Below are 25,606 nucleotides of genomic sequence, written 5' to 3' on the forward strand. Positions count from 1 at the left end.
AGCCTTCCTCACTCTAGATTAAAGGCAGTTTTTAAAGTTTTGCTATCTTTTACGGAAAACGGTTTTGCAAATTTCTCTTTCATTTTGAAATCCATTTAATCTCTTTCAATTTGACAGCTGTGAATCTAGTAGATCCTCAACCCAATTTAAAGCATCAGACCACATGACAGAGAGAGAAATGATGCAACAGAATAGGATTTTATTTATTTTAATGGGAAAGCATGCAGCAGAGGCAATTATATAGTCTACTTGTTCCACCCACTCACTCCTGGCTGGCAATAGAACCCCAAATCAAGCTTGCTGCAGCTTCCACAATTTAAATGAGAAGCTCTTATTCAGTACAATATGCCCACAGTACTGGTACTTTGGGGTTTTGTGGCCACCTAAGGCAGCCCTCTACTGCGCCATCACCCATTCAACTGCACATGTTCCAGCTATGCACCTTGGTCACTTACAATAGCAAACATGGGGGTTAGAAGACCCCACAGCTAGTTCCAGTTTGTGTGATTGAATATAGCAGGTACCATCCCTGGTACCGCCGAGAACTTGATCCATTTAAAGAGGTAAATTTACCCCATAAACAGGATTTTCCCTTCCTCTGAACCAAATAAACCACTTCTCACAAACTGCCCTCTCAAAAACCAAATCCCCCGCAACCCATCCCTTCTAAGAACGCTCCTCTTCTCCCCGCCTTACCAAGTACCCCAACACTACCCCATTTCTGAAATCTCCAAACCTTCATTATTAGTCACCAACATCAAAACTTCTTCAGTAACCCTCTATAGTCCTTCCCTAACCCAACAGACCCCACACAACACTTCCATAACCCCATATAAACCCAATAACATCCCCTACAAACTCTCCCACCACCTCACAGCACCAAAACCTTCCCAACAAACTGTAACTAGAGCAGTTGGAGGAAAATATTTCAGCTGACCCAAAACGATTAGTGAATTCGTGTCAAATTCACCAAATATTTTCTTTTTTTTTTTTTTTGGTTTGGTCAAAACTGTTTTGACATTACCAAAACGTCATTTTTTGCAGGTTGGAGTCACAAAACAGTTGAAGGAAGGGGTGGGGGGTGCCTCTTTTATAAAGTTTAGTCCAATGGTTAGTGTACTCACTTGGGACTGTAGCAGAGTGCCCTACCTACTGTGCTGGATATTCGGGGGGCGGGGGGGTCTCAATCTAGATAATCAATCATTGGAGCAGTGATTGAATTTGGGTCTCCCACATCCTGGGTGAATGCCCTAACCCCCCTGGAGCCAGAGCGTCATTCCACTTCCCTGGCCCACTGTCATTATGAATGACAATGAACAATTGGCCCAGGGAAAGAGAATGAGAATGCCTCTATAGCCCGGGAGTCTAGGGCACTCACACAGGATATGGGAGATCCTAGTTCAATCCCTAATTTAAGGACTGTTTATTTAAACAGAGTGAAACAGCTTTAACAGGAGAGAGACCCACACCAGAACATCCAGCCCAGTGGTTAGGGCACTCTCTACAATGTAGCCAACCCAAATTCAAATCACTTCTCCACATCAGAGAGAGGGCGGAATAGAACTTGGGTCTCCCACATCCCAAGTAATTTATAAGGAGAGCACCACCAGCCACCACCACCTCCTCAATCTCCCCCTCCCCTGTTTTGTGAATAGTCATCCTTTTAACAAAATGCCTAAAATCAAAACAAAAAAATATGAGTTGGCTTGAAAAAAATGTTTAATTCGACCCAACTAGAAATGTTTCCTGTTTTTTTATATGCCAAAAAAATTCTAAACAATTTGTTTTCAGTTCAACCCCAAACAAGATTTACGATTTTTTCAGAATTGCCAGAGAACTGAAAAATCCATCACTAGGCAAGTTCTGCCGATAACATTCCCTTACAAGTTTCTGAACACTGCCCTCACACCCAAACCTGCCCAATAACCCCCTCCAGCCCCCATAACATCCCCTACAAACCTACTACCACCCCAGAACCAACATGCCCACAGCCTTCTACAGGCAACTAATACTCCCTCCCCAGCTCTCCTGTAACCTCTTACAGAACCCTCAAAATACCACCAACAACCCCCCATAACTCCCTTCACACCCCAAAATATCCCCTACATGACCACTCCATAACCCTAAAATAACCAATACCCAACCCCCACATAACCACCTACAGGCCCCCCAACATACCCTCAAAACACCATCCCACCACCAACCCCCCCCCAGCCCCTTACACCCCCCACAATAGCATTCCCTACAAAAACCTCTCCCCATAGCCCCTCCCCCCCCGGCAACCAATACACCCTCCCAGCCCCCCAACAGCCTCACAACACAGCACCACCACCCATGCCCCACAGCCCTCGCACCTCCAAACCCCCCCTCAGCCCCTTACACCCCCCCATAGCATTCCCTACAAAAACCTCTCCCCATAGCCCCCCCCCCGGCAACCAATACACCCTCCCAGCCCCCCAACAGCCTCACAACACAGCACCACCACCCATGCCCCACAGCCCTCGCACCACCAACCCCCCCCTCAGCCCCTTACACCCCCCCCATAGCATTCCCTACAAAAACCTCTCCCCATAGCCCCCCCCCGGCAACCAATACACCCTCCCAGCCCCCCAACAGCCCCACAACACAGCCCCACCACCCATGCCCCACAGCCCCCGCACCACCAAACCCCCCCAGCTCCTTACACCCCCCCCCATAGCATTCCCTACAAAAGCCTCTCCCCATAGCCCCCCGCTGGCAACCAATACACCCCCCCAACCCCCCACCCCCTCCAGCTCATCCCGCCCCTGCAGGCCCCGCCGCTGCGCCCCCGGGGCCCCCTTCCCAGCCCCTACCTGCGCCGGGCTCCGCGCCGACCCCGTGGCGTTTCCTCCATATGGGGGGCTGGGGGAGGAAGGGGAGCGGAGCGCCAGGCAGCCCCCGCCCGCCGTTGCGCTAGGCTCCGCGGCCTAGGCGCCGACTCCACGGGTGCTCCAGCCCTGGAGCACCCAAGGGGAAAATTTGGTGGGTGCAGAGCACCCACCGGCAGCTCCCCGCCCCACCCCCCGGCCCCAGCTCACCTCCGCTCCGCCTCCGCCTCCTCCCCTGAACGCGCAGCCGAGCTCCGCTTCTCCGCCCTTCTGAGGGGTGGGGGGTGCAGAGAAGCAGAGCTGGGCGGTGCATTCAGGGGAGGGGGCAGAGCGGGGGTGAGCTGGGGCCGGGCGTGGGGCGGGGAGCTCCTGGTGGGGGCTCTGCACCCACCAATTTTCCCCATGGGTGCTCCAGCCCCAGAGCACCCACGGAGTCGGCGCCTAAGGTGCCACTTTTGATGTATCAGTGGGGGGAGCGGCCGCTCCCCCCGCTCCCCCCCAGCTACGTTCCCCCACCCCTAGGAGCCAGAGGGACCTGCCAGATGCTTCCTGGGAGCTGCCCTAGGTAAGCACCGCCGGGACTCCCACCTTGCCCCGCCCCGCAGGTGCCTCTGGCTCTTACGGGTGGGGTGGGCACCCACTACAGTGGCCCGCGAGACCCTCCTGCCCAGTTCTGCTTTAGGCGCCGACTCTACGGGTGCTCCAGGGCTGGAGCACCCAAGGGGAAAATTTGGTGGGTGCAGAGCACCCACCGGCAGCTCCCCTCCCCACCCCCGGCCCCAGCTCACCTCCCCTCCGCCTCCTCCCCTGAACGCGGGGCCGAGCTCCGCTTCTCCGTCCTTCTGGGGGGTTGGGGGGTGCAGAGAAGCAGAGCTGGGCGGTGCTTTCAGGGGAGGAGGCAGAGCGGAGGTGAGCTGGGGCCGGGCGTGGGGCGGGGAGCTCCCGGTAGGGGCTCTGCACCCACCAATTTTCCCCGTGGGTGTTCCAGCCCCGGAGCACCCAGAGAGTCGGCGCCTAAGGCGCCACTTTTGATGTGATCAGTGGGGGGAGCGGCTGCTCTCCCTGCTCCCCCCCCAGCTACGTTCCCCCACCCCTAGGAGCCAGAGGGACCTGCCAGATGCTTCCTGGGAGCTGCCCTAGGTAAGCACTGCCGGGACTTGTTAGGATATAGATATTCAGGTCTGTCTGTAAAGGCCTATATTCTAAGAATTTAGGTGTATTCTTATCTCTTGGCTAGTTACAGAGGTACAAAAGAAAGAATCAAAATCACTGTCTGCTGGTGTAAGGGCCTTCTCTTACTGTGACAGTCTGAGGCCCTGTGCTTAGGCTAAGGCCTTTGGCTAAGCAGCAGAGGCAGCCATAAGCTGGGAAGCGACCGGTCACATCCTCACATTCCAACTTAGTCACATTGAAATAAGGTGCTATTGGGCTGTTAGAAATACAATCCTGTCCTGATAATGCCTGTCACCTCCAGAGAAAGGGAAGTGCCTAGAAAATATAAAAGGAAACTTAGTTTGATAGCATCCTGTCTGGCAAGAACTCACTTATCAATAGCTGGGATGTGAAATCCTCACTTCTGTATTGTTTTGTCATTATAGTTCCCACTTTGCTCTTGTTTGTCTGTATAATCTCTGTCTGGTTCTGTGATTGTTCCTGTCTGCTGTATAATTAATTTTGCTGGGTTTAAACTAATTAAGGTGGTGGGATATAATTGGTTACATAATCATGTTACAATGTTAGGATTGCAAAAAGAAAAGGAGGACTTGTGGCACCTTAGAGACTAACCAATTTATTAGAGCATGAGCTTTCGTGAGCTACAGCTCACTTCCTCAGATGCATATCGTGGAAACTGCAGCAGGCTTTATATATACACAGAGAATATGAAACAATACCTATTCCCACCCCACTGTCCTGCTGGTATTATTACCAGCTGGTATTACTGGTATTATTACCAGCAGGACAGTGGGGTGGGAATAGGTATTGTTTCATATTCTCTGTGTATATATAAAGCCTGCTGCAGTTTCCACGATATGCATCTGAGGAAGTGAGCTGTAGCTCACGAAAGCTCATGCTCTAATAAATTGGTTAGTCTCTAAGGTGCCACAAGTCCTCCTTTTCTTTTTGTGAATACAGACTAACACGGCTGTTACTCTGAAATGTTAGGATTGGTTAGTTAAATTTCAGGAAAATGATTGGTTAAGGTATAGCTAAGCAGAACTCAAGTTTTACTATATAGTCTGCAGTCAATAAGAAAGTGAGTGGGGGTTGGTGTATGGGAATGTGGGTAAGGAAATTGGAATCATGTTTTGTTAAAAGGGGAAATGGGAACAGGGAATGGGGATAAGGAAACTGGAATCATGTTTGGCTAAGGGCTGGAATGGGAACAAGGACACAGGTGTAATTTACGGAGGATACTAAGGAAGGAAACTGGAATCATGCTTGCTGGAAGTTCACCCCAATAAACATTGAATTGTTTGCGCCTTTGGACTTTGGGTATTGTTGCTTTCTGTTCATGCGAGAAGGACCAGGGAAGTAAGTGGGTGAAGGAATAAGCCCCCTAACATCTTGGTGCCGGTGACCTGGGTGCATCGCATTGGATAGGTGAGTGGCAGCCTGTAAGTCCCCCTTCCCAACAGTCCGCGCAGCTGCTTGGAGGGGGTATCGCGAACTCTCGTGATGGTAGTTGTGGGTTCTGGAAAGCCAGGGTAAAGGATTTTTTGGATAAATGGATAAGGAAGAACCAGGGCCCATACCATGTGCAGGGGTCAACCTGGGATGAGATTAAAAAGGAAATGGAGGAAGTGTTAGGGGACCCAGAGGTAAGGGGGGTGGCTGAGGAGCCCACCCTCCTTGGTATATGGGTAGTGGAAGAAGGTCCCTGCCCATGGGGACTGAATGCCTTCCAGGGAAAGGAGGCACTTCAGTCCGCTTGTGAGAGGTTTGAAGTAAGGGCAGCTTTATGGGAAGCTGCCAGTAATCTTTCAAGTTTGGTGCTGCTTCAGCAAGGGCTGCTGAAGGGTTGTAAATTAGTTAGGGGTAGTGAAAGATGATTTGGCACAATAGAGTTTAAAGTCAAAAGCAGAGTTAACAGATGACCTTTAGAGACTGGAGCTGGGACTTGGTCCTGGGGGAGAGGAGAGGAAAAAAAAAAAAATTTCAAAGTGCAACCTGCCTTTCCACAGTTTTGTTTTTCTGAAGTTTTAATGGAGGGTACTTTGGATACTTATGTGAGATGTCAAGAAGGAAGTTTTTGTTTAATGATAAAACCCAGTTCTATAAATGTAACTGTATGTGCAAGTCTGTGCAGTCACATTGGATGGAAGCTTGGTAATTAAATTATCCAAGGGGGTCAGGTCGAGTGGCTACTACCACCACTATGCTTCTGTCCCCAGAAGCCTTTACAGCTATTCTGAGGGGAAAATGGGCCCTTTTCCCACAGAAATGGTCTATAAGGGACTGCTGCAGGCAGCAGGCGGAGAGAGAATCTGATCAAAATTATTTGACTTTTGGGAAATGTAATCAAAATCACTAAAGGATGGAAGGGGTTTCTATTGGAACTTAACTTGGCTGCCCCTGGTTGTGTCTAGTTGCACAAGATGGAAGTGTAATTGGGGTACAGTTGTGTAAAAAAGAGTAATCACAGTGCAAGAAATGTTAGGCAAAAGAGAATTTTGTGTGGTAAAAGGAAAAGGGGAGGAATGATGGGAACACTGAGCCTTGGGGTGGCTCTGGGGGATCACATTGTTGCTTTGGTGGGTGTGCATGAAAACTCTGTGGGCATGGGGGAGGCAGTTACACCTTGTGTAAAATTAATATGGCTAATATAATGTTATGGAGGTTAAACTATACGGAAGGAATGTGCATTTTCCCAGGACATGTGCAGTGTATATTGGAGAAGGGGTAAAAGAAATACAAATAAAACAAGGTACTTAATTAAAATCCTATTAGGGCTCCAAAAGGGGCCATAATAGGTTGTGCTTTCTTTTTCAGATCTGTGTGTGTTTTGGAGCAGGAGATGAAAGTGGAAAGCAATCAGAACTCTGGTGGAAGTAAAATGTTTCCCTTTTAATGCAGTGTCTGAGCTGCTAACAGCTTTGGATCCAGAAGCAAGCTAGTAAGCCTCTGTGTAAATGCAAATTACCTAGCTGAGGGGCACAGAGGAGCTGCAAATAATGAATACATCTGATCAGCAAACAAGCTACTAGAAGACTCAGATTATGGCCCTCCAGGAAAGGGAGGTGAAAAAAGTCAAGCCTGAAAATAAGGGGGACAGGTTAACTTTAAGGGGTGTGTGTGTACAGTGCTAAAATCTGAAGCTGTGTCTCCACTATTACCTGAGAATAAACTTAAAGCTTGGTACAGCAGAGAAACTATTGCAAACTTGGTCTATTGTACAAGAGGGGAAACTGAGGTACACCACCTCATGAATTTCATAAATGACCAGTGAGTGGGGTAATTCACTAGCCTGACTATAGAACAAAATAAGGACAGCCTGGAGGTAATTCTTCTGTTTTTCCTGCAATTAGCAAGGACATTTTGTAAAAGAAAGTAGTAGTATTATTAAGCAATAGTCTGTCCCCACCATGGGGGTGGAAATTGTTTCTTTTGTTTTTCAGATACTCTACAAGCAAGCTGGCGCCAGCGGGAAAAATAACCCAGAATACCATGGATCTGTGTTTTGTGTTTGTCTGTGGTGTTTGTCTTGTTGCTAGCATTGTTGTGTTTTAATGAACAGAAAACCTCATGACATGGGTGGGGGATAGCTTCAAAAGGCTGACCTTGGGGGGAAGATGTGTATGGGAATGCAAAATGCTCCCCTAGAAGGCCTGCTACTGTGGTACCTGGAAATGGAATGGCAGCTAAGGTGGCCCCCACAAGCCCTATGGAAATAATGAGAAGGGCAGGAGCTCACTGGGAATCAATGGAGGGGTGTGTAAAATAGTGTAAATCAGCAGAAGATGTTTGGATGTGCCCCTCTCCTATGACTATAGAGGAGCAGGATCAATGGCCTATGCAAGGGGTAGACAATTGGGTGTACTGTGTATAAGGTGTTTTGCTGGGAATGTACATATTACTGGGGGCACAATTACACCAGGCCATAACCAAACTACACCCATCTACATGCTGCTATATGGACTTTGGTGCACAAATGGATCTGTGAATCTTATTGCTGTAAATAAGCCAGGGCCTATACCAAGTGGTCAAGCTGGTTTGGACAATATCCCATTTCTCTGTGAACATTCAGTGGACTTATGATATGGACAATAGCAAGCAAAACCTGCAGGGGCAGCTTGTTGCAACTGCCAGCAACTGGACACATAAGATCGTGACCCCGTTGAAGGAGGAGAGGCAGTGTTTTGGGGGTGTCTCGGATGTTGGACCATACTGCGGTGGTCAGGACTCGGTGTTGCTGTGGATTTTGTATTGTTAACTGTACTTGTGTTACGTTGCAGGAGATAACCTATAAGTATAGGAGATAACCTATAAGTAATGTAATAAGCCCTCCAAACCCTGCAGTGTACTAGACAACCCAGACCCAACCTTCTCGGGCCCACTATAATGGGAAGTCTGGAACACTAACTGGAATAGGCGTGGTATGCCCGTACGAGAGAAGGTGCAGGGCACTATACTACACAAGGGGCAGTGGGACAAATGGAATATCGACCCTTCCACCTTGATGCCTGGCCCTATCAGGAAATGTGTCGCCATATGTCCTATGCTTTTCCAGGGATACCTGGGCAGGAGGATCCCAAAAGAAGAAAAGGGGTGGAGTGTTAGGATATAGATATTCAGGTCTGTCTGTAAAGGCCTATACTCTAAGAATTTAGGTGTATTCTTATCACTTGGCTAGTTATAGAGGTACAAAAGAGAATCAAAATCACTGTCTGCCGGTGTAAGGGCCTTCTCTTACTGCGACAGTTTGAGGCCCTGTGCTTAGGCTAAGGCCTTTGGCTAAGCAGCAGAGGCAGCCATAAGCTGGGAAGCGAACGGGTCACATCCTCACATTCCAAACTAGTCACATTGAAATAAGGTGCTATTGGGCTGTTAGGAATACAATCCTGTCCTATCACCTCCAGAGAAAGGGAAGTGCCTAGAAAATGTAAAAGGAAACTTAGTTTGATAGCATCCTGTCTGGCAAGAACTCACTTATCAATAGCTGGGAGGTGCCCGTTCCTGCTGGGCTGTTTGCCTGTACTTGAACAGAAATGTTCCCCACTGTTAGCCAGGGGGAGGAGGGAGGGATGAGGGGCTAGCCACGTGGTGGGGGGAGGCAAAATGCGACCTTGGAACGAAAGCACATGTGCTATGTATGTAATGTTAACAGCAAGGTTTACCGTGAAAGAGTGTACCCATTGTTTTATAAAATGTGTCTCTTTAAATACCACTGTCCCTTTTTTTTTCTCCACCAGCTGCATGTATTTCAAGGAGCACAGGATCTTCTGCTTCCCAGAGGCTAGTGAAGATCAGAAGGCGAAAAAAACACACTCATGATGAAATGTTCTCTGAGCTTATGCTGTCCTCCCACACAGACAGAGCACAGACGAATGCGTGGAGGCAGACAATGTCAGAGTGCAGGAAAGCACAAAATGAGCAGGAGGAGAGGTGGTGGGCTGAAGAGAGGGCTGAAGCTGAAAGGTGGCGGCAGCGTGATGAGAGGAGGTAGGATTCAATGCTGAGGCTGCTGGAGGATCAAACTAATATGCTCCAGCATATAGTTGAGCTGCAGGAAAGGCAGCAGGAGCACAGACAGTAGCTACAGCCCCTGTGTAACCAACTGCCCTCCTCCCAAAGTTCCATAGCCTCCTCACCCAGACGCTCAAGAACGTGGTGGGGGGGCCTCTGGCCACCCAGCCACTCCACCCCAGAGGATTGCCCAAGCAACAGAAGGCTGGCATTCAATAAGTTTTAAACTTTTAAAGTGCTGTGTGGCCTTGTCCTTCCCTCCACCACCACCCATCCTGCTGCTTCTCTCCTCCATCACCCCTCCTGGGCTACCTTGGTAGTTATCCCCCTGTTTGTGTGATGAATTAATAAAGAATGCATGAATGTGAAGCAACAATGACTTTACTGCCTCTGCAAGTGGTGCTCGAAGGGAGGAGGGGAGGGTGGTTAGCTTACAGGGAAGTAGAGTGAACCAAGGGTCGGGAGGTTTCATCAAGGAGAAATAACCAGAACTTTCACACCATAGCCTGGCCAGTCAAGAAACTGGTTGTCAAAGCTTCTCTGATGCCCACCGCTCCCTCCTGTGCTCTTCTAACCGCCCTGGTGTCTGGCTGCACGTAACCAGCGGCCAGGCAAGTTGCCTCAACCTCCCACCCTGCCATAAATATCTCCCCCTTACTCTCACAGATATTGTGGAGTGCACAGCAAGCAGTAATAACAGTGGCAATATTGGTTTCGCTGAGGTCTAACCGAGGAGTAAACTGCACCAGTGCACTTTTAAACGTCCAAATGCACATTCTACTACCATTCTGCACTTGTTCAGCCTGTAGTTGAACAGCTCCTGACTACTGTCCAGGGTGCCTGTGTATGGCTTCATGAGCCATGGCATTAAGGGGTAGGCTGGGTCCCCAAGGATAACTATAGGCATTTCAACATCCCCAACGGTTATTTTCTGGTCTGGGAATAAAGTCCCTTCCTGCAGCTTTTGAAACAGACCAGAGTTCCTGAAGATGCGAGCGTCATGTACCTTTCCTGGCCATCCCATGTTGATGTTGGTGAAACGTCCCTTGTGATCCACCAGTGCTTGCAGCACTATTGAAAAGTACCCCTTGCGGTTTATGTGCTCGCCGGCTTGGTGCTCCGGTGCCAAGATAGGCATATGAGTTCTGTCTATGGCCCCACCACATTTAGGGAATCCCATTGCAGCAAAGCCATCCACTAAGACCTGCACGTTTCCCAGGGTCACTACCCTTGATATCAGCAGATCTTTGATTGCGTTGGCTACTTGCATCACAGCAACCCCCACAGTAGATTTTCCCACTCCAAATTGATTCCCGACTGACCGGTAGCTGTCTGGCATTACAAGCTTCCAGAGGGCTATTGCCACTTGCTTGTGAACTGTGGGGGCTGCTCTCATCTTGGTATTCTTGTGCCTCAGAGAATCATAGAATCATAGAATATCAGGGTTGGAAGGGACCTCAGGAGGTCATCTAGTCCAACCCCCTGCTCAAAAGCAGGACCAATCCCCAATTAAATCATCCCAGCCAGGGCTTTGTCAAGCCTCACCTTAAAAACTTCTAAGGAAGGAGATTCCACCACCTCCCTAGGCAACGCATTCCAGTGTTTCACCACCCTCCTAGTGAAAAAGTTTTTCCTAATATCCAACCTAAACCTCCCCCACTGCAACTTGAGACCATTACTCCTTGTCCTGTCCTCTTCCACCACTGAGAATAGTCTAGAACCATCCTCTCTGGAACTACCTCTGAGGTAGTTGAAAGCAGCTATCAAATCCCCCCTCATTCTTCTCTTCTGCAGACTAAACAATCTCAGTTCCCTCAGCCTCTCCTCATAACTCATGTGTTCCAGACCCCTAATCATTTTTGTTGCCCTTCGCTGGACTCTCTCCAATTTATCCACATCCTTCTTGTAGTGTGGGGCCCAAAACTGGACATAGTACTCCAGATGAGGCCTCACCAATGTCTAATAGAGGGGGACGATCACGTCCCTCGATCTGCTCGCTATGCCCCTACTTATACATCCCAAAATGCCATTGGCCTTCTTGGCAACAAGGGCACACTGCTGGCTCATATCCAGCTTCTCGTCCACTGTCACCCCTAGGTCCTTTTCCGCAGAACTGCTGCCTAGCCATTCGGTCCCTAGTCTGTAGCTGTGCATTGGGTTCTTCCGTCCTAAGTGCAGGACTCTGCACTTATCCTTATTGAACCTCATCAGATTTCTTTTGGCCCAATCCTCCAATTTGTCTAGGTCCCTCTGTATCCTATCCCTGCCTTCCAGCGTATCTACCACTCCTCCCAGTTTAGTATCATCCGCAAATTTGCTGAGAGTGCAATCCACACCATCCTCCAGATCATTTATGAAGATATTGAACAAAACCGGCCCCAGGACCGACCCCTGGGGCACTCCACTTGACACCGGCTGCCAACTAGACATGGAGCCATTGATCACTACCCACTGAGCCCGACAATCTAGCCAACTTTCTACCCACCTTATAGTGCATTCATCCAGCCCATACTTCTTTAACTTGCTGACAAGAATACTGTGGGAGACCGTGTCAAAAGCTTTGCTAAAGTCAAGATACAATACATCCACTGCTTTCCCTTCATCCACAGAACCAGTAATCTCATAATAGAAGGCGATTAGATTAGTCAGGCATGACCTTCCCTTGGTGAATCCATGCTGACTGTTCCTGATCACTTTCCTCTCATGTAAGTGCTTCAGGATTGATTCTTTGAGGACCTGCTCCATGATTTTTCCGGGGACTGAAGTGAGGCCGACTGGCCTGTAGTTCCCAGGATCCTCCTTCTTCCCTTTTTTAAAGATTGGCACTACATTAGCCTTTTTCCAGTCATCCGGGACTTCCCCCGTTCACCACGAGTTTTCAAAAATAATGGCCAATGGCTCTGCAATCACAGCTGCCAGTTCCTTTAGCACTCTCGGAAGGGGAAAGGAAGTCACAAATTTCCATGGAAGTGCCCTTACGAATGCAAAAGTTTCACAGCCACTGAAAATCGTCCCAGCCCTGCAACACTATGCGGTCCCACCAGTCTGTGCTTGTTTCCTGAGCCCAGAATCGGCATTCCACCGCATGAACCTGCCCCATTAGCACCATGATGCCCACATTGCCAGGGTCCGTGCTTTGAGAGAAGTCTGTGTCCATGTCCTCATCACTCTCGTCACCGCGCTGACATCGCCTGCTCGCCCGGTTTTGCTTTGCCAGGTTCTGGTTGTGCATATACTGCTGGATAACGCGTGTGGTGTTTAATGTGCTCCTAATTGCCAAAGTGATCTGAGCGGGCTCCATGCTTGCCGTGGTATGGCGTCTGCACAGAAAAAAGGCGCGGAACAATTGTCTGCCGTTGCTCTGACAGAGGGAGGGGCGATTGATATCATGGCTTACAGGGAATTAAAATCAACAAAGGGGGTGGCTTTGCGAGAAACAGAATGGCCCCCTGAAGGATAGAACTCAAAACCTCAAGGATAGAACTCAAAACTGTGTTTAGCAGGCCATTGATTTCACGGAGGGAGGGAGGGAGGAGAAAATGAATACAAAACAAATCTGGTCTATTTCTTGTTTTGATCCACTTCATCTATCTTTATACATCTTGCTGGCAGCAGACTGTGCAGTACAACTGCTAGCCATCGTCATCTCCTGGGTGCTCAGCAGAAGACGGTGCAGTATGACTGCTGGCCATCGTCTTCTGCTGGCTGCAGACTAAAAGACAGTGCACTGCTGGTAGGACTGAATCGCCACGAAACGAAACTTAAAAGGGAAATGACTTGGCTGAATCACTCCCATGTTTGCCCAGGAGCCCTTGACCTCATCGAGGTCGGTTAAAAGAGTACCCTGGACTACATCGACGACGGCTACCAGTCATACTGCACTCTCTGCTGCAAAAAGGCAATAAACTGTTGCTGTGTAGCAATGCAGTACCACGTCTGCCAGCACCCAGGAGACATACAGTGATGGTTAGCTGAGCGGGCTCCATGCTTACCATGGTATGGCGTCTGCACAGGTAACTCAAGAAAAAAGGCGCAAAACGATTGTCTGCCCTTGCTTTCACGGAGGGAGGGAGGGAAAGGGGGCCTGACGATATGTACCCAGAACTACCCGTGACAATGCTTTAGCCCCAGAATTCTACCCAGAATTCAAATGGGCGGCGGAGACTGTGGGAACTGTGGGATAGCTACTCATCGTGCAATGCTCTGGAAGTCGATGGTTGCCTCGGCACTGTGGACACAGTCCACCGACTACATGCACTTAGAGCATTTGTGTGGGGACACACACAATCGACTGTATAAAAACGCTTTCTACAAAACAGACTTCTATAAATTCAACCTAATTTCATAGTGTAGACATACCTTAAGGTGCCACAAGTACTCCTGTTCTTTTTGTGGATACAGACTAACATGGCTTGTACTCTGAAACTAATGTAGTCCAGGGGTTCTCAAACTGTGGGTCAGGACCACAAAGTGGGTTGCGACCCTGTTTTAATGGGGTCACTAGGGCTGGTGTTAGACTTGCTGGGGCCTGGGGCTGAAGCCCGAGCCCTACCACCTGGGGCCGAAGCCAAACTAAGGGCTTCAGCCCTGGGCTGCAGGGCTCAGGTTCTGGCTTCAGCCCCCTGACTGGGGCAGAAGCCCTGGGATTCGGCTTGTCTCCCCCAGCCTCTGCATGGGGTGGTGAGGCTTGAGCTTGAGGCTCCCCACCCAGGGTGGCGGTGCTCAGGCGTGCTGAGGCTTTGGTCCCGCCTCCTGGGGTCATGTCGTAATTTTTGTCGTCAGAAAGAGGTTGCAGTGCAATGAAGTTTGAGAACTGCTGATCTAGTCTGACCTCCTGCACATTGCAGACCACAGAACCTAACCCACCCACTCCTGTAATAGACCCCTAACCTCTGGCTGAGTTACTGAAGTCATCAAATCATGATTTAAAGACTTCAAGTTACAGAGAATCCAGCATTTACACTGGTTTAAACCTGCAAGTGACCCAGGCCCCATGCTGAAGAAGAAGGCGAAACCCCCCGCAGGGTCTCTGCCAGTCTGACCTGGGAGAAAATTCCTTACCAAGCCCATGTATTATCTGGGGGTCCGAATTTGGCCCGCGGGCCTCCTATTGACTACCCCTGAGTTAGATCCATAGCATGTTGCCAAGACCCACCCAGCCAGACACCTAGGAAAGAATTTTCTGTAATAACTCAGAGCCCTACCTATCTAGTGCCTCATTGTTAGCCATTGGAGATATTGGCTGCTAGAAGTCGTAGATCGGCTACATGCCTTTGTAGGCAATCTCATCATGCCATCCCATCCATAAACTTATTAAGGTCAGTCTTGAAGCCAGTTACGTTTTTTTGCCCCCACTGCTCCCCTTGGAAAGCTGTTTCAGAACTTCACTCCTCTGATGGTTAGAAACCTTTGTCTAATTTCAAGCCTAAACTTGTTGATGGCCAGTTTATATCCATTTGTTCTTGTGTCCACTTTGGCACTCAACATAAATAATTCCTCTCCCTCTCTGGTATTTATCCCTCTGATGTATTTAGAGAGAGCAATCTTATCTCCCCTCAGCCTTCTTTTGGTTAGGCTAAACAAGCCAAGCTCTTTGAGAATCTTCTCTTAAGGTAGGTTTTCCATTTCTTGGGTCATCCTAGTAGCCCTTCTCTGCACCTATTCCAGTTTGATTTCATCTTTCTTAACCATGGGAGACCAGAATTGCACACAGTATTCCAGAGGAGGTCTCACCAGTGCCTTGTATAATGGTGCTAACAGTTCCCTGTCTCTTGGAAACATGAACCAAATATAAACTAAAGACTCAAAAGCTGGAAAGGAAAAGAACGAAAAATGTATTATTTCTAAAAAATCTTATGATTTTTAAGCCAGGCTCATGTTCCCCTCCCCCAACCTGCCACGATTTTTGAACACTTGAAGCTGACAATACTGTGTGCACAGACATAAATGACTGCTCAAGGTTCAAAGGCTACGGAGAATCAAGCTCTGCCTGTGCATCACAGTTCTCACCTGGGAGAAGACAAGTATGGTATTACCACCAATGAATGCTGAAGACTGGTCTACCCTTAAAAACGGACACAGGCATAGTTATATCAGCCAGGGAGTGTTGAAAAAACGGCACCCACCCAGTGATGAGCTGCCAAAATCTTAACAATGGGTTCCCTCCTCACCCCATGACGGGGTCATTGCCCGCCCCCCCCCCCGGATTCCTGCCCATCCAACCCCCCTGCGTTCCTTGATGCACCCCCCCCCCCAGGACCCCTGCCCCATCCACCCCCCTTCCCTGTCCCCTGACTGCTCCCAGAACTGGGCAGAGCACCTACCGGCAGCTCCCCACCCCACCCCCAGCCCCATCGCACCTTCGCTCCGCCTCTGCCTCCTCCCCTGAATGCGCCGCCCAGCTCCGCTTCTCTGCCCTTCTGGGGGGGCGGGTGCAGAGAAGCAGAGGAGGAGGCGGAGCGGAGGTGAGCTGGGGCTGTGGGTGGGGTGGGGAGCTGCCGGTAGGTGCTCTGTACCCACCAAATTTTCCCCTTGGGTGCTCCAGGACTGGAGCACCTGTGGAGTTGGCACCTAAGGCAGAACTGGACAGGAGGGTCTCTCGGGCCACCGTAGTGGGTGCCTAAGAGCCAGAGGCACCTGCGGGGGGGGGTGAGGTGGGGAGTCCTGTTAGGGGGCTTATTCCTTCACCCACTTACTTCCCTGGTCCTTCTCGCATGAACAGAGAGCAACAATACCCGAAGTCCAAAGGTGCAAACAATTTGATGTTTATTGGGGTGAACTTCCAGCAAGCATGATTCCAGTTTCCTTCCTTAGTATCCTCCTTCCCAGCTCTGACACCACAGAGCCTTACACCTGTGTCCCTGTTCCCATTTCCCCTTTTAGCAAAACATGATTCCAATTTCCTTACCCACATTCCCTGTTCCCATCTCCCCCACCCATACACCCACCCCCACTCACTTCCTCATTGACTGCAGACTATATAGTAAAACTTGAGTTCTGCTTAGCTATACCTTAACCAATCATTTTCCTGAAATTTAACTAACCAATCCTAACATACTGTAACATGATTATGTAACCAATTATATCCCACCACCTTAATTAGTTTACACCCAGCAAAATTAATTATACAGCAGTCAGGAACAATCAAAGAACCAGATGGAGATTATACAGACAAACAAGAGCAAAGTGGGAACTATAATGACAAAACAATACAGAAGTGAGGATTTCACATCCCAGCTATTGATAAGTGAGTTCTTGCCAGACAGGATGCTATCAAACTAAGTTTCCTTTTACATTTTCTAGGCACTTCCCTTTCTCTGGAGGCGATAGGAATACAATCCTGTCCTGATAATGCCTAACAGCCCAATAGCACCTTATTTCAATGTGACTAGTTTGGAATGTGAGGAGGTGACCGTTTGCTTCCCAGCTTATGGCTGCCTCTATTGCTTAGCCAAAGGCCTTAGCCTAAGAACAGGGCCTCAGACTGTCACAGTAAAGAAGGACCTTACACTGCCAGACAGTGATTTTGATTCTTTTATACCTCTATAACTAGCTAAGTGATAAGAATACACCTAAATTCTTAGAGTTTGGCCTTTACAGACAGGCCTGAATATCTATATCCAAACATCCTCATCCCCAAAACCTGCTTCCGTGTTGCCTCCATCTCTACTGAAGGAGTCAAACAACATGGCTGGCATAGTGGTGACTGAACCCCCTAAAATGGCATGCAGCTCATCATAGAAGTGGCATTTTTGTAGCTCTGACCCGGAGCGGCTGTTCGCCTCTCTGGTTTTCTGGTAGGCTTCCCTCAGCTCCTTAAGTTTCACGCAGCACTGCTTCGGGTCCCTGTTATGGCCTCTGTCCTTCATGCCATGGGAGATTTTGACAAATGTTTTGGCATTTCGAAAACTGAAATGTAGTTCTGATAGCACGGATTCCTCTCCCCATACAGCGATCAGATCCCGTACCTCCCGTTCGGTCCATGCTGGAGCTCTTTTGCGATTCTGGGACTTCATCATGCTCACCTCTGCTGATGAGCTCTGCATGGTCACCTGCAGCTTGCCAAGCTGGCCAAACAGGAAATTGAAATTCAAAAGTTCGCGGGCCTTTTCCTGTCTACCTGGTCAGTGCATCTGAGTTGAGAGTGCTGTCCAGAGCGGTCACAATGGAGCACTCTGGGATAGCTCCCGGAGGCCAATACCGTCTAATTGTGTCCACAGTACCCCAAATTCGATCTGGCAAGGCTGATTTCAGCGCTAATCCCCTTGTTGGGGGTGGAGTAAGGAAATTGATTTTAAGAGCCCTTTAAGTCGAAAAAAAGGGCTTCATCGTGTGAACGGGTGCAGGGTTAAATCGATTTAATGCTGCTAAATTCGACCTCAACTCCTAGTGTAGACCAAGGCTTAGAGACTAACAAATTTACTAGAGCATAAGCTTTCGTGGGCTACAGCCCACTTCATCGGATGCATAGAATGGAACATATGGTAAGATAGATAGATATAGATATATACACACACACATACAGATAAGTTGGAAATTACCATACAAACTGTGAGAGGCTAATTAGTTTAGATGAGCTATTATCAGCAGGAGAAAAAAACTTTTGTAGTGATAATCAAGATGGCCCATTTAGACAGTTGACAAGAAGGTGTGAGGATACTTAACTTAAGGAAATAGATTCAATATGTGTAATGACCCAGCCACTCCCAGTCTCTATTCAAACCCAAGTTAATGGTATCTAGTTTGCATATTAATTCAAGCTCAGCAGTTTCCCGTTGGAGTCTGTTTCTGAAGCTTTCCTGTTGCAAAATTGCCACCCTTAAATCTTTTACTGAGTGGCCAGAGAGGTTGAAGTGTTCTCCTACCAGTTTTTGAATGTTATGATTCCTGATGTCAGATTTGTGTCCATTTATTCTTTTGCGTAGAGACTGTCTGGTTTGGCCAATGTACATGGCAGAGGGGCATTGCTGGCACATGATGGCATATATCACATTGGTAGATGTGCAGGTAAACAAGCCCCTGATGGTGTGGCTAATGTGATTAGGTCCTATGATGGCATCACTTGAATAAATATGTGGACAGAGTTGGCATCGGGCTTTGTTGCAAGGATAGGTTCCTGGGTTAGTGTTTTTGGTGTGTGGTTGCTGGTGAGTATTTGCTTCAGGTTGGGGGGCTGTCTGTAAGCGAGGACTGGTCTATCTCCCAAGATCTGTGAGAGTGAGGGATCATTTTTCAGGATAGGTTGTAAATCTTTGATGATGCGCTGGAGAGGTTTTAGTTGGGGGCTGAAGGTGACAGCTAGTGGCATTCTGTAATTTTTTTGTTGGGCCTGTCCTGTAGTAGGTGAGTTCTGGGTACTCTTCTGGCTCTGTCAGTCTGTTTTTTCACTTCAGCAGGTGGGTATTGTAGTTTTAAGAATGCTTGATCAAGATCTTGTAGGTGTTTGTCTCTGTCTGAGGGATTGGAGCAAATGCGGTTGTATCGTAGAGCTTGGCTGTAGACAATGGATCGTGTGGTGTGTCCTGGATGGAAGCTGGAGGTATGTAGATAAGTATAGGTTTTCAGTATAGGGTGGTGTTTATGTGACCATCACTTATTAGCACAGTAGTGTCCAGGAAATGGACCACTTGTGTGGATTGGTCTAGGCTAAGGTTGATGGTGGGATGGAAATTGAGGAATTCCACCAGAATTTCAACAAGGGCTTCTTTTCCATGGGTCCAGATGATGAAGATGTCATCTGTGTAATGTAAGTAGAGTAGGGGTGTTAGGGGACGAGAGCTAAGGAAGCGTTGTTCTAACTCAGCCACAAAAATATTAGCATACTGTGGGGCCATGTGGGTTCCCATAGCAGTGCCGCTGACTTGAAGGTATACATTGTCCCCAAATGTGAAATAGGTGTGGGTGAGGACAAAGTCACAAAGGTCAGCCACCAGGTTTGCTGTGACATTATCGGGGATACTGTTCCTGACGGCTTGTAGTCCATCTTTGTGTGGAATGTTGGTGTAGAGGGCTTCTACATCCATGGTGGCCAGGAGGGTTTTCTGGAAGATCATCGAAGAATTGTAGTTTCCTCAGGAAGTCAGTGGTGTCTCAAAGATAGCTGGGAGTGCTGGTAGCATAGGGCCTGAGGAGAGAGTCCACCTAGCCAGGCAATCCTGCTGACAGGGTGCCAATACCTGAGAAGATGGGGCCCCAGGATTCCCAGGACTAGATTAGATGACCTTCTGACCTAAAATCGATGAGTCTAAGCTTTTCTTTGCAACTGTGAGAGCTAGAAATGTAATAATTTAATGAAAGCAGCGATTCTCATGCAGTATTGTGAATTCAGCAGCTGTGGCTTAAAGAATAACTCCAAATAGTAGACTTGTAAGAAGAATGTGCAAGAGTTTACAGCTTTGGCACAGTAGATGTAGAATGTCACCCTTCTGATTTGGTAGCATTTTGCACCGGTGTAAATGACTGCAAGTTGCAAGGCAGTGAAAATTAGTTCAGTGGACAAATCAGTAAATTGCACTGGGAGACAGAGAAAGAGCATGAATAACAAGCAACTTGAACCATGAGCAGGTCATGCTGAACACATGGGAGCAGACCATGGAGAGCCCACATAGCTGTGGGAGAGAGCAGATTGAACAACAAAACGAACTAGATTGCTACACATCTTGCTAATTTTTTTTTATATAGTGCCTATCACTATGGTAGCTAAGCACTGATTTATAAACAGAAATCATATTCTATCATAACTGATTAATGCAAAATAATCAGTAAAAATAATTCCAGACATAGGCAGCTCCTAACCAAGTATAGAACTTGTAAACAGCACTAAGGAACATCATGCGCTATAATAACCGTGACAAGGGATCTGTCTTGTGTCATGACAAGGGATAAACTTCCTCCCAGATATATTTAAAACATGGTTCTGTCTTTTAATGTAGATGGGACCTAACTAATTTCAAATTATTCCTTGAAAGTTGCTTGGACTGAAGAGGGCTAGTAGCATGGTTCAAACATTATTAGGTCCTATCTACAAGGCAGAACCGCGCTTTTACTGTCTCAGAAAATGGTGTTTTAACATGACATGGTTGGTAAGCATGCAGGAAAAGCGATAGAGTGTGAGATCAATCACCTCTTTGGTCTGGTATCCTGTCTCTGAGGGACCAATAATAGATACTTCAGAGGAAGGTGTAAACCCTTGAATGTACCAGGGTGGATTTGATTTAAATCACTAGTCAGGAAGACTCGATTTAATCATGGATTTCTACATAAAAGTGCATTCTTGTTGGTTGTTATAACCTTAATACATATTCTTCACAACTCAGAGATAGATGTAAGTTTCATTTTTAAAAGTACACACTATACATTTTTAAGTGATTTATTTTGAAAACTTTTCAGATTAGTTTTACAGCTATATCAGAAAATGAATGATTGTTGGTTATTTCATTTACCAAAGCATATATTTATGAAGTCATTGGGAGGTGAACGATCTCCAATTCAACAGGTTAATCATTAATATTTGGAGGATTTTCTTGCCTTGTTGTATTAAGAGGAGAACATCACCAGACAGACATTTAAATGTTTTATTTAACTAAAAACAACAATGTTATGTATTCTGGATTTTTTTCTTCAACAGCAAACATATAGGAGTGATTTTGCATGCTAGAGGCTGTATGAACAGACCAGGAGTGGGTGCTTTCACAGCAAAGAAGTGTGAAAGATACCCCGGGTTGGAGGGGACACAATTGTTCAGTTGTCCAGATTGTACTGTAGGGAATGTTACACCAACACACTTGGATGACAATGCCCCCTCCCTCCATTTGTGGATTTTCCAACTCCAAAACGATTTCCCACTGACCAGTAGCAATCCAGTGTTGCAAGCTTCCAGAGTGTGATTGCTACTTGCTTTTCCACTGTCAGTGCTGCTTTCATTCTGGTGTCCCTCCACTGCCAGGCTGAGGTGAGCTCTGCACACAGATCCAGAAATGTGGGTTTTCACATCCAAAAGTTCTGCAGCCACTGATCATCAACCCAAACCTGCATTACAATGCAATCCCAACAGGCAATGCTCATTTCTCAAGCCCAGAATGGTCTCAACCATGTGCGGATGTCACCAACAAGCTTGAATTGTTTTCCGCTATGTTCCTCAGCAAACTGTCCTCAAAGAAATTGTCATGTCCTCTATTGCTGCAGTACTTCCTGCAGGTCTGCTAATACAGGAGGATCATGCATCCTAACTTCCATGAGAATAGTGCAGAGTTCTGTGGGCTCCATGCTTGTCAGGAATGGTGGACACCAAAAAGTGCTGTGCGGGTTTGCAGAATTTAAAAAAGAGGTGCAAAGATTAGGAATATGGATGGCATTATGGGATGGAGAAAGTTGCATGCTGAGAAGTTGACCCCCCTAGCTCTCAGAGATTCATGGGCAAATGATTCCTGTCCCCACAAGACATTGCAAAAAATTCCCAAAAGGCATCAAGCTGGGCGGCACCGCATGGCACATTGGGACACCTATCTGTGATGCACTGCCATTTGCATGGACACAAGTATTCCTGATAGGTATATGCGGCACTCCCACACGCTGCCAAATACGCACACGCACGAACAATACAAAAACTTTGATGGCTGTTTGCCGTCATAACTTGCGTCAACCAGAGTTTGTAGTATAGACATGACCTCAGCCTTTTTGATGTTGTCCGTTATTAGCTCGCCTTCCTCGCTAAGTAGAGGACCTACACTTTCCTCTGTCTTTCTCTTGCTCCTGAGGTATTTATAGAACTTCCTATTGCTTTTTATGCCCTTTGATAGGTGTAATTCATTTTGTGCCTTAGTCTTTCTGATTTTGTCCCTACATGCTTGTATAACCCTTCTGCCCATCAGAGTGGGCAGCAACAAGGGCCGGGTTCAGTAGCTAGAGGTTCCATTCCAATAACACAATGCAAAACCGGCTCGAGCTCCCACCCAGTGACCTGGGACAAATATATACCACCCCCGCGGGGCGCCTCCAAGAGGCAATACTTCCCCTCTCACAAGCACAGAGTCTGAGTGTAGCAAAAAGCCTTTGAGAAACAATGTGGCATTATGTTGGGAAAACACCACCAACAGGATTCATAACACAACCCATGAGCAAAAAACCCACCCCAAGCAAATTGGGGCATGTCCTTTCCCTTTGGTTCTTGAGTCCAGCCACCCAAAATCACCCAAAGACCCAAAAGTCTCTGTCCCTGGTCAGGGGAGCCCCAGAGTTTGAAAGTTTATCTGCAGAGTTTTACCTCCCGACCTGGGTAGAGATGGGGGGAGGGTTAAGGGGCACCTTACGTGGTCCAAAGCTGATTTCCCCACCTCTCCATGGGGCTCCGCTCTGCCAGCCGCCCCCATGAGCTGTTCCAGGCATCCAACAAACTGCTCTGCCCCACCAGTCGCTCTGCTCTGCCAGCCGTCCCGCAAACTGCTCCACCGTATATCTTCAGGCTCCCCCACTACTTAACACAACACTCAGTGATTTCAGCTGGTAGTAGGGGAGCCTCAGCGCTGGTGCACTATTAGCCCAAAATGAATTCAGCTCAACAGCCTGTAACTAGACTCCTAATAGAATCAAAATTCACTCTGATATTCCACATTGAAGAGAGGAGGAAGTGCAATTATCATGTAAGGGGACCCATGCCACCAAGTATTAATACCTGCCCCCAGCCTCTCTCCATTCACTGGGTTTTTGGAACGCATGACCCTTGCCTAGCGAGCGCTGCTTAATTGATGGTGAGTCCCTCCATCATAACAAAAGGCCAAGTACAGTTCCACTGTCCTTGAGTCACATAATCTGGATAATAACAGTTTACTCCTGCCCCAATAACAGAGAAACTGGGGCTCCTACAGCAGCCAAAGTGACCACCTAGGCAGGGTGGGTGTGCCTATGCAAATGAGATCAGCCCCTGAAGTTCTTTTCCACAACCACCATGACTCGCCACCAGATGTCAGGGTAGAGCTCATCCTGACTCTGCTTACACTTGTACTATTCTTTTGTACTCATCCTCAGCAATTTTTCAGTGTTTTCAATTTTTGTAGGATTCCTTTTTGATTTGCAGGTCATTAAAGAACTCCTGATGTAGCCATATGGGCCTCTTCCTATTTTTCCAATCTTTCCTTCACATTAGTATAGTTTACTGTTGCACCTTTAATAGTGTCTCTTTGAGAAACTGCAAGCTTTCCTGAATTCAGTTTCCCCTAAGATTTTCTTCTCATAGGACCTTACCAGTTCTCTGAGTTTGTTAAAGTCTACTTTTTTGAAGTCCATTGTTCTTATTCTGGGGCTCTCACCTCCTTTCCTTTCCATAGAATTATGAAATCTATCATTTCACGATTCACTGTCACCCAAATTGATTTCAGTCTTCAGATTTGCTACCACTTCCTCCTTCTTCTTCAGAATCAAGTCTAAAATGGTTATCCCTCGGTTACTGCCTCCACCTTCTGAAACAAAAAGTTGTCTCCAGTACATTCCAAGAACTTATTGGACATTTTGTGTTTTATTATATTAGTTTTCCAACAGATGTCTGGGTTTTCCCATTACTAGCAGATCTTGTGTTTTGGATATTTCTGTTATTTGTTTTAGAAATGCCTCATCCACCCAGAGATTTCCAACTGGTCTGTCTCTCCCCTCCTTCTGGACTTCAGGTCTAGCATATACATTCTTGACATATAATGCAACACCTCCACCTTCCCCCCCACACACACTTCTTGTCCTTCCTGGACAAGCAGTATCCCTCTATTCTAATATTCCAGTCATGAGATTTCTTCACAAAGTCTCTGTGATGCCAATTAAATCATAATTTAGCTTGTGTACTAATACTTCCAGTTCTTCCTGTTTAATCCCCATGCTCCTTACAACTAAGTAAAGGCAGCTAAGATGTTGAATCAATTCCTCCGCTGATTTCTCTATTGTTCATATGACCCTATTGCAACTTTCCGTTTTCTCCCCCAATATTTAGCCCTCTGTTATTGTCAGCTTTTTTATACCTACATCTGGGCTCTTATTATTTTGAGGCAGTGAGATCTACAGGATGATTGCATTGTTTTTGTGTTCTGCTGGCTCTAAATGTATTTGTTTTTTTAATTTATGGCAGGACCTCTTAGAACTTTGGACAAGCCCCCTCTTTTACTTTTTTACATAAATCAAAAGAAAACAAATAGTGTAAAAAGTGTGTCCTTGTCCGATTTAAATGTGTTCACTTTTCACTTCACTGAGTAATCCCGTTTTTCTGATTATAGTGTCTTACACATGCAAGCTGGCCAGTACAAACTAATACCTGGATCCTCAAAGGTATCTAGGCTCCCGACTTCCAGCCTAAATACCTTTGAGGATCTGGATCTAAGACCTTGATTCTGCAAATACACATGTGTGTAACTTTTACTCACATGACTAGTCCCATTAAAGTCAGTTGGCTTGCTCACATGTGTATGTAATTGCAGGACTGAGTCGAGACTGGAAAGCAAAAACAGGCCAGGTTTCGCAAGCAATGTAAAAAAAAGGGCAATTAAACAGAGAAGCATTATATTCCCCATTGTACAAAAGCAAGGAGATTACTGAGAAATATTGTCTCAAATGATCAGAAACAATAAAAAATTGTAATCTAAACAATGAAGAAGAAAAATTGCCCATGTCTTTCAGAGCAATGAGAAAAACAGCAGCAATTTCAGAATACGTTGCTGTTTGCCATCAGATTAAAAATGTGCTATAAAGAGATTAAAATCTATTTTTCAACCGCTGCTCTATTTGTCGTTCAAAATACATTGTTACCCCAGCTTTGACAGACTTGTGTAATTTGTCATGTTTATAAAGTATTTCAATATGGGCACTGGCTGTAGGGTTGACACCACTGTGCTGCTGAGAGCCCCAACTCTGTCTTGGCTGAGCTGTTGAAGGTAATGTGGAAATACTGGACATTGGTCTGCGGTCTAATAAAGCAGGCTGAAAGTGTGAAGTTCTTACAAAAGTAGTTGCATTACTCAAATACGTAAACTATCTTGCTATGGCATGGAGAATAGTTAGATTCAAATTAAGCATCCTAACTGGATAGTTCCTGCAATCTG

General features: G+C 47.1%; 1 protein-coding gene and 1 long non-coding RNA gene across 9 annotated transcripts in view; one reads left to right on the forward strand and one right to left on the reverse strand.

The window, feature by feature from the left end:
- ST3GAL5 (ST3 beta-galactoside alpha-2,3-sialyltransferase 5) overlaps positions 1-3,142 on the reverse strand; it is a 68,766-nt gene extending 65,624 nt beyond the window's left edge. For 6 of the 8 annotated variants that reach the window (XR_012158767.2, XR_012158768.2, XM_073342843.2 and 3 more), the window contains exon 1: positions 2,835-3,027. The gene's annotated coding sequence lies outside the window, so the exon portion shown is untranslated. Of the gene's footprint in view, positions 1-2,834; positions 3,028-3,059 lie in introns of those variants that run through there. The other 2 variants (XM_073342845.1, XM_073342849.2) reach the window with 2 other exon arrangements.
- A 1,809-nt stretch (positions 3,143-4,951) lies between these two features.
- LOC140910843 (uncharacterized) lies at positions 4,952-9,229 on the forward strand. Its single transcript, XR_012158769.2, has 2 exons — positions 4,952-5,450; positions 6,840-9,229. It is a non-coding gene; the product is annotated as an uncharacterized LOC140910843 (long non-coding RNA).
- The last annotated feature ends 16,377 nt before the right edge of the window (positions 9,230-25,606 follow it).

This window comes from Lepidochelys kempii, chromosome 4 (assembly GCF_965140285.1).
Source record: "Lepidochelys kempii isolate rLepKem1 chromosome 4, rLepKem1.hap1, whole genome shotgun sequence".
NCBI classification, from domain to species: domain Eukaryota; kingdom Metazoa; phylum Chordata; order Testudines; family Cheloniidae; genus Lepidochelys; species Lepidochelys kempii.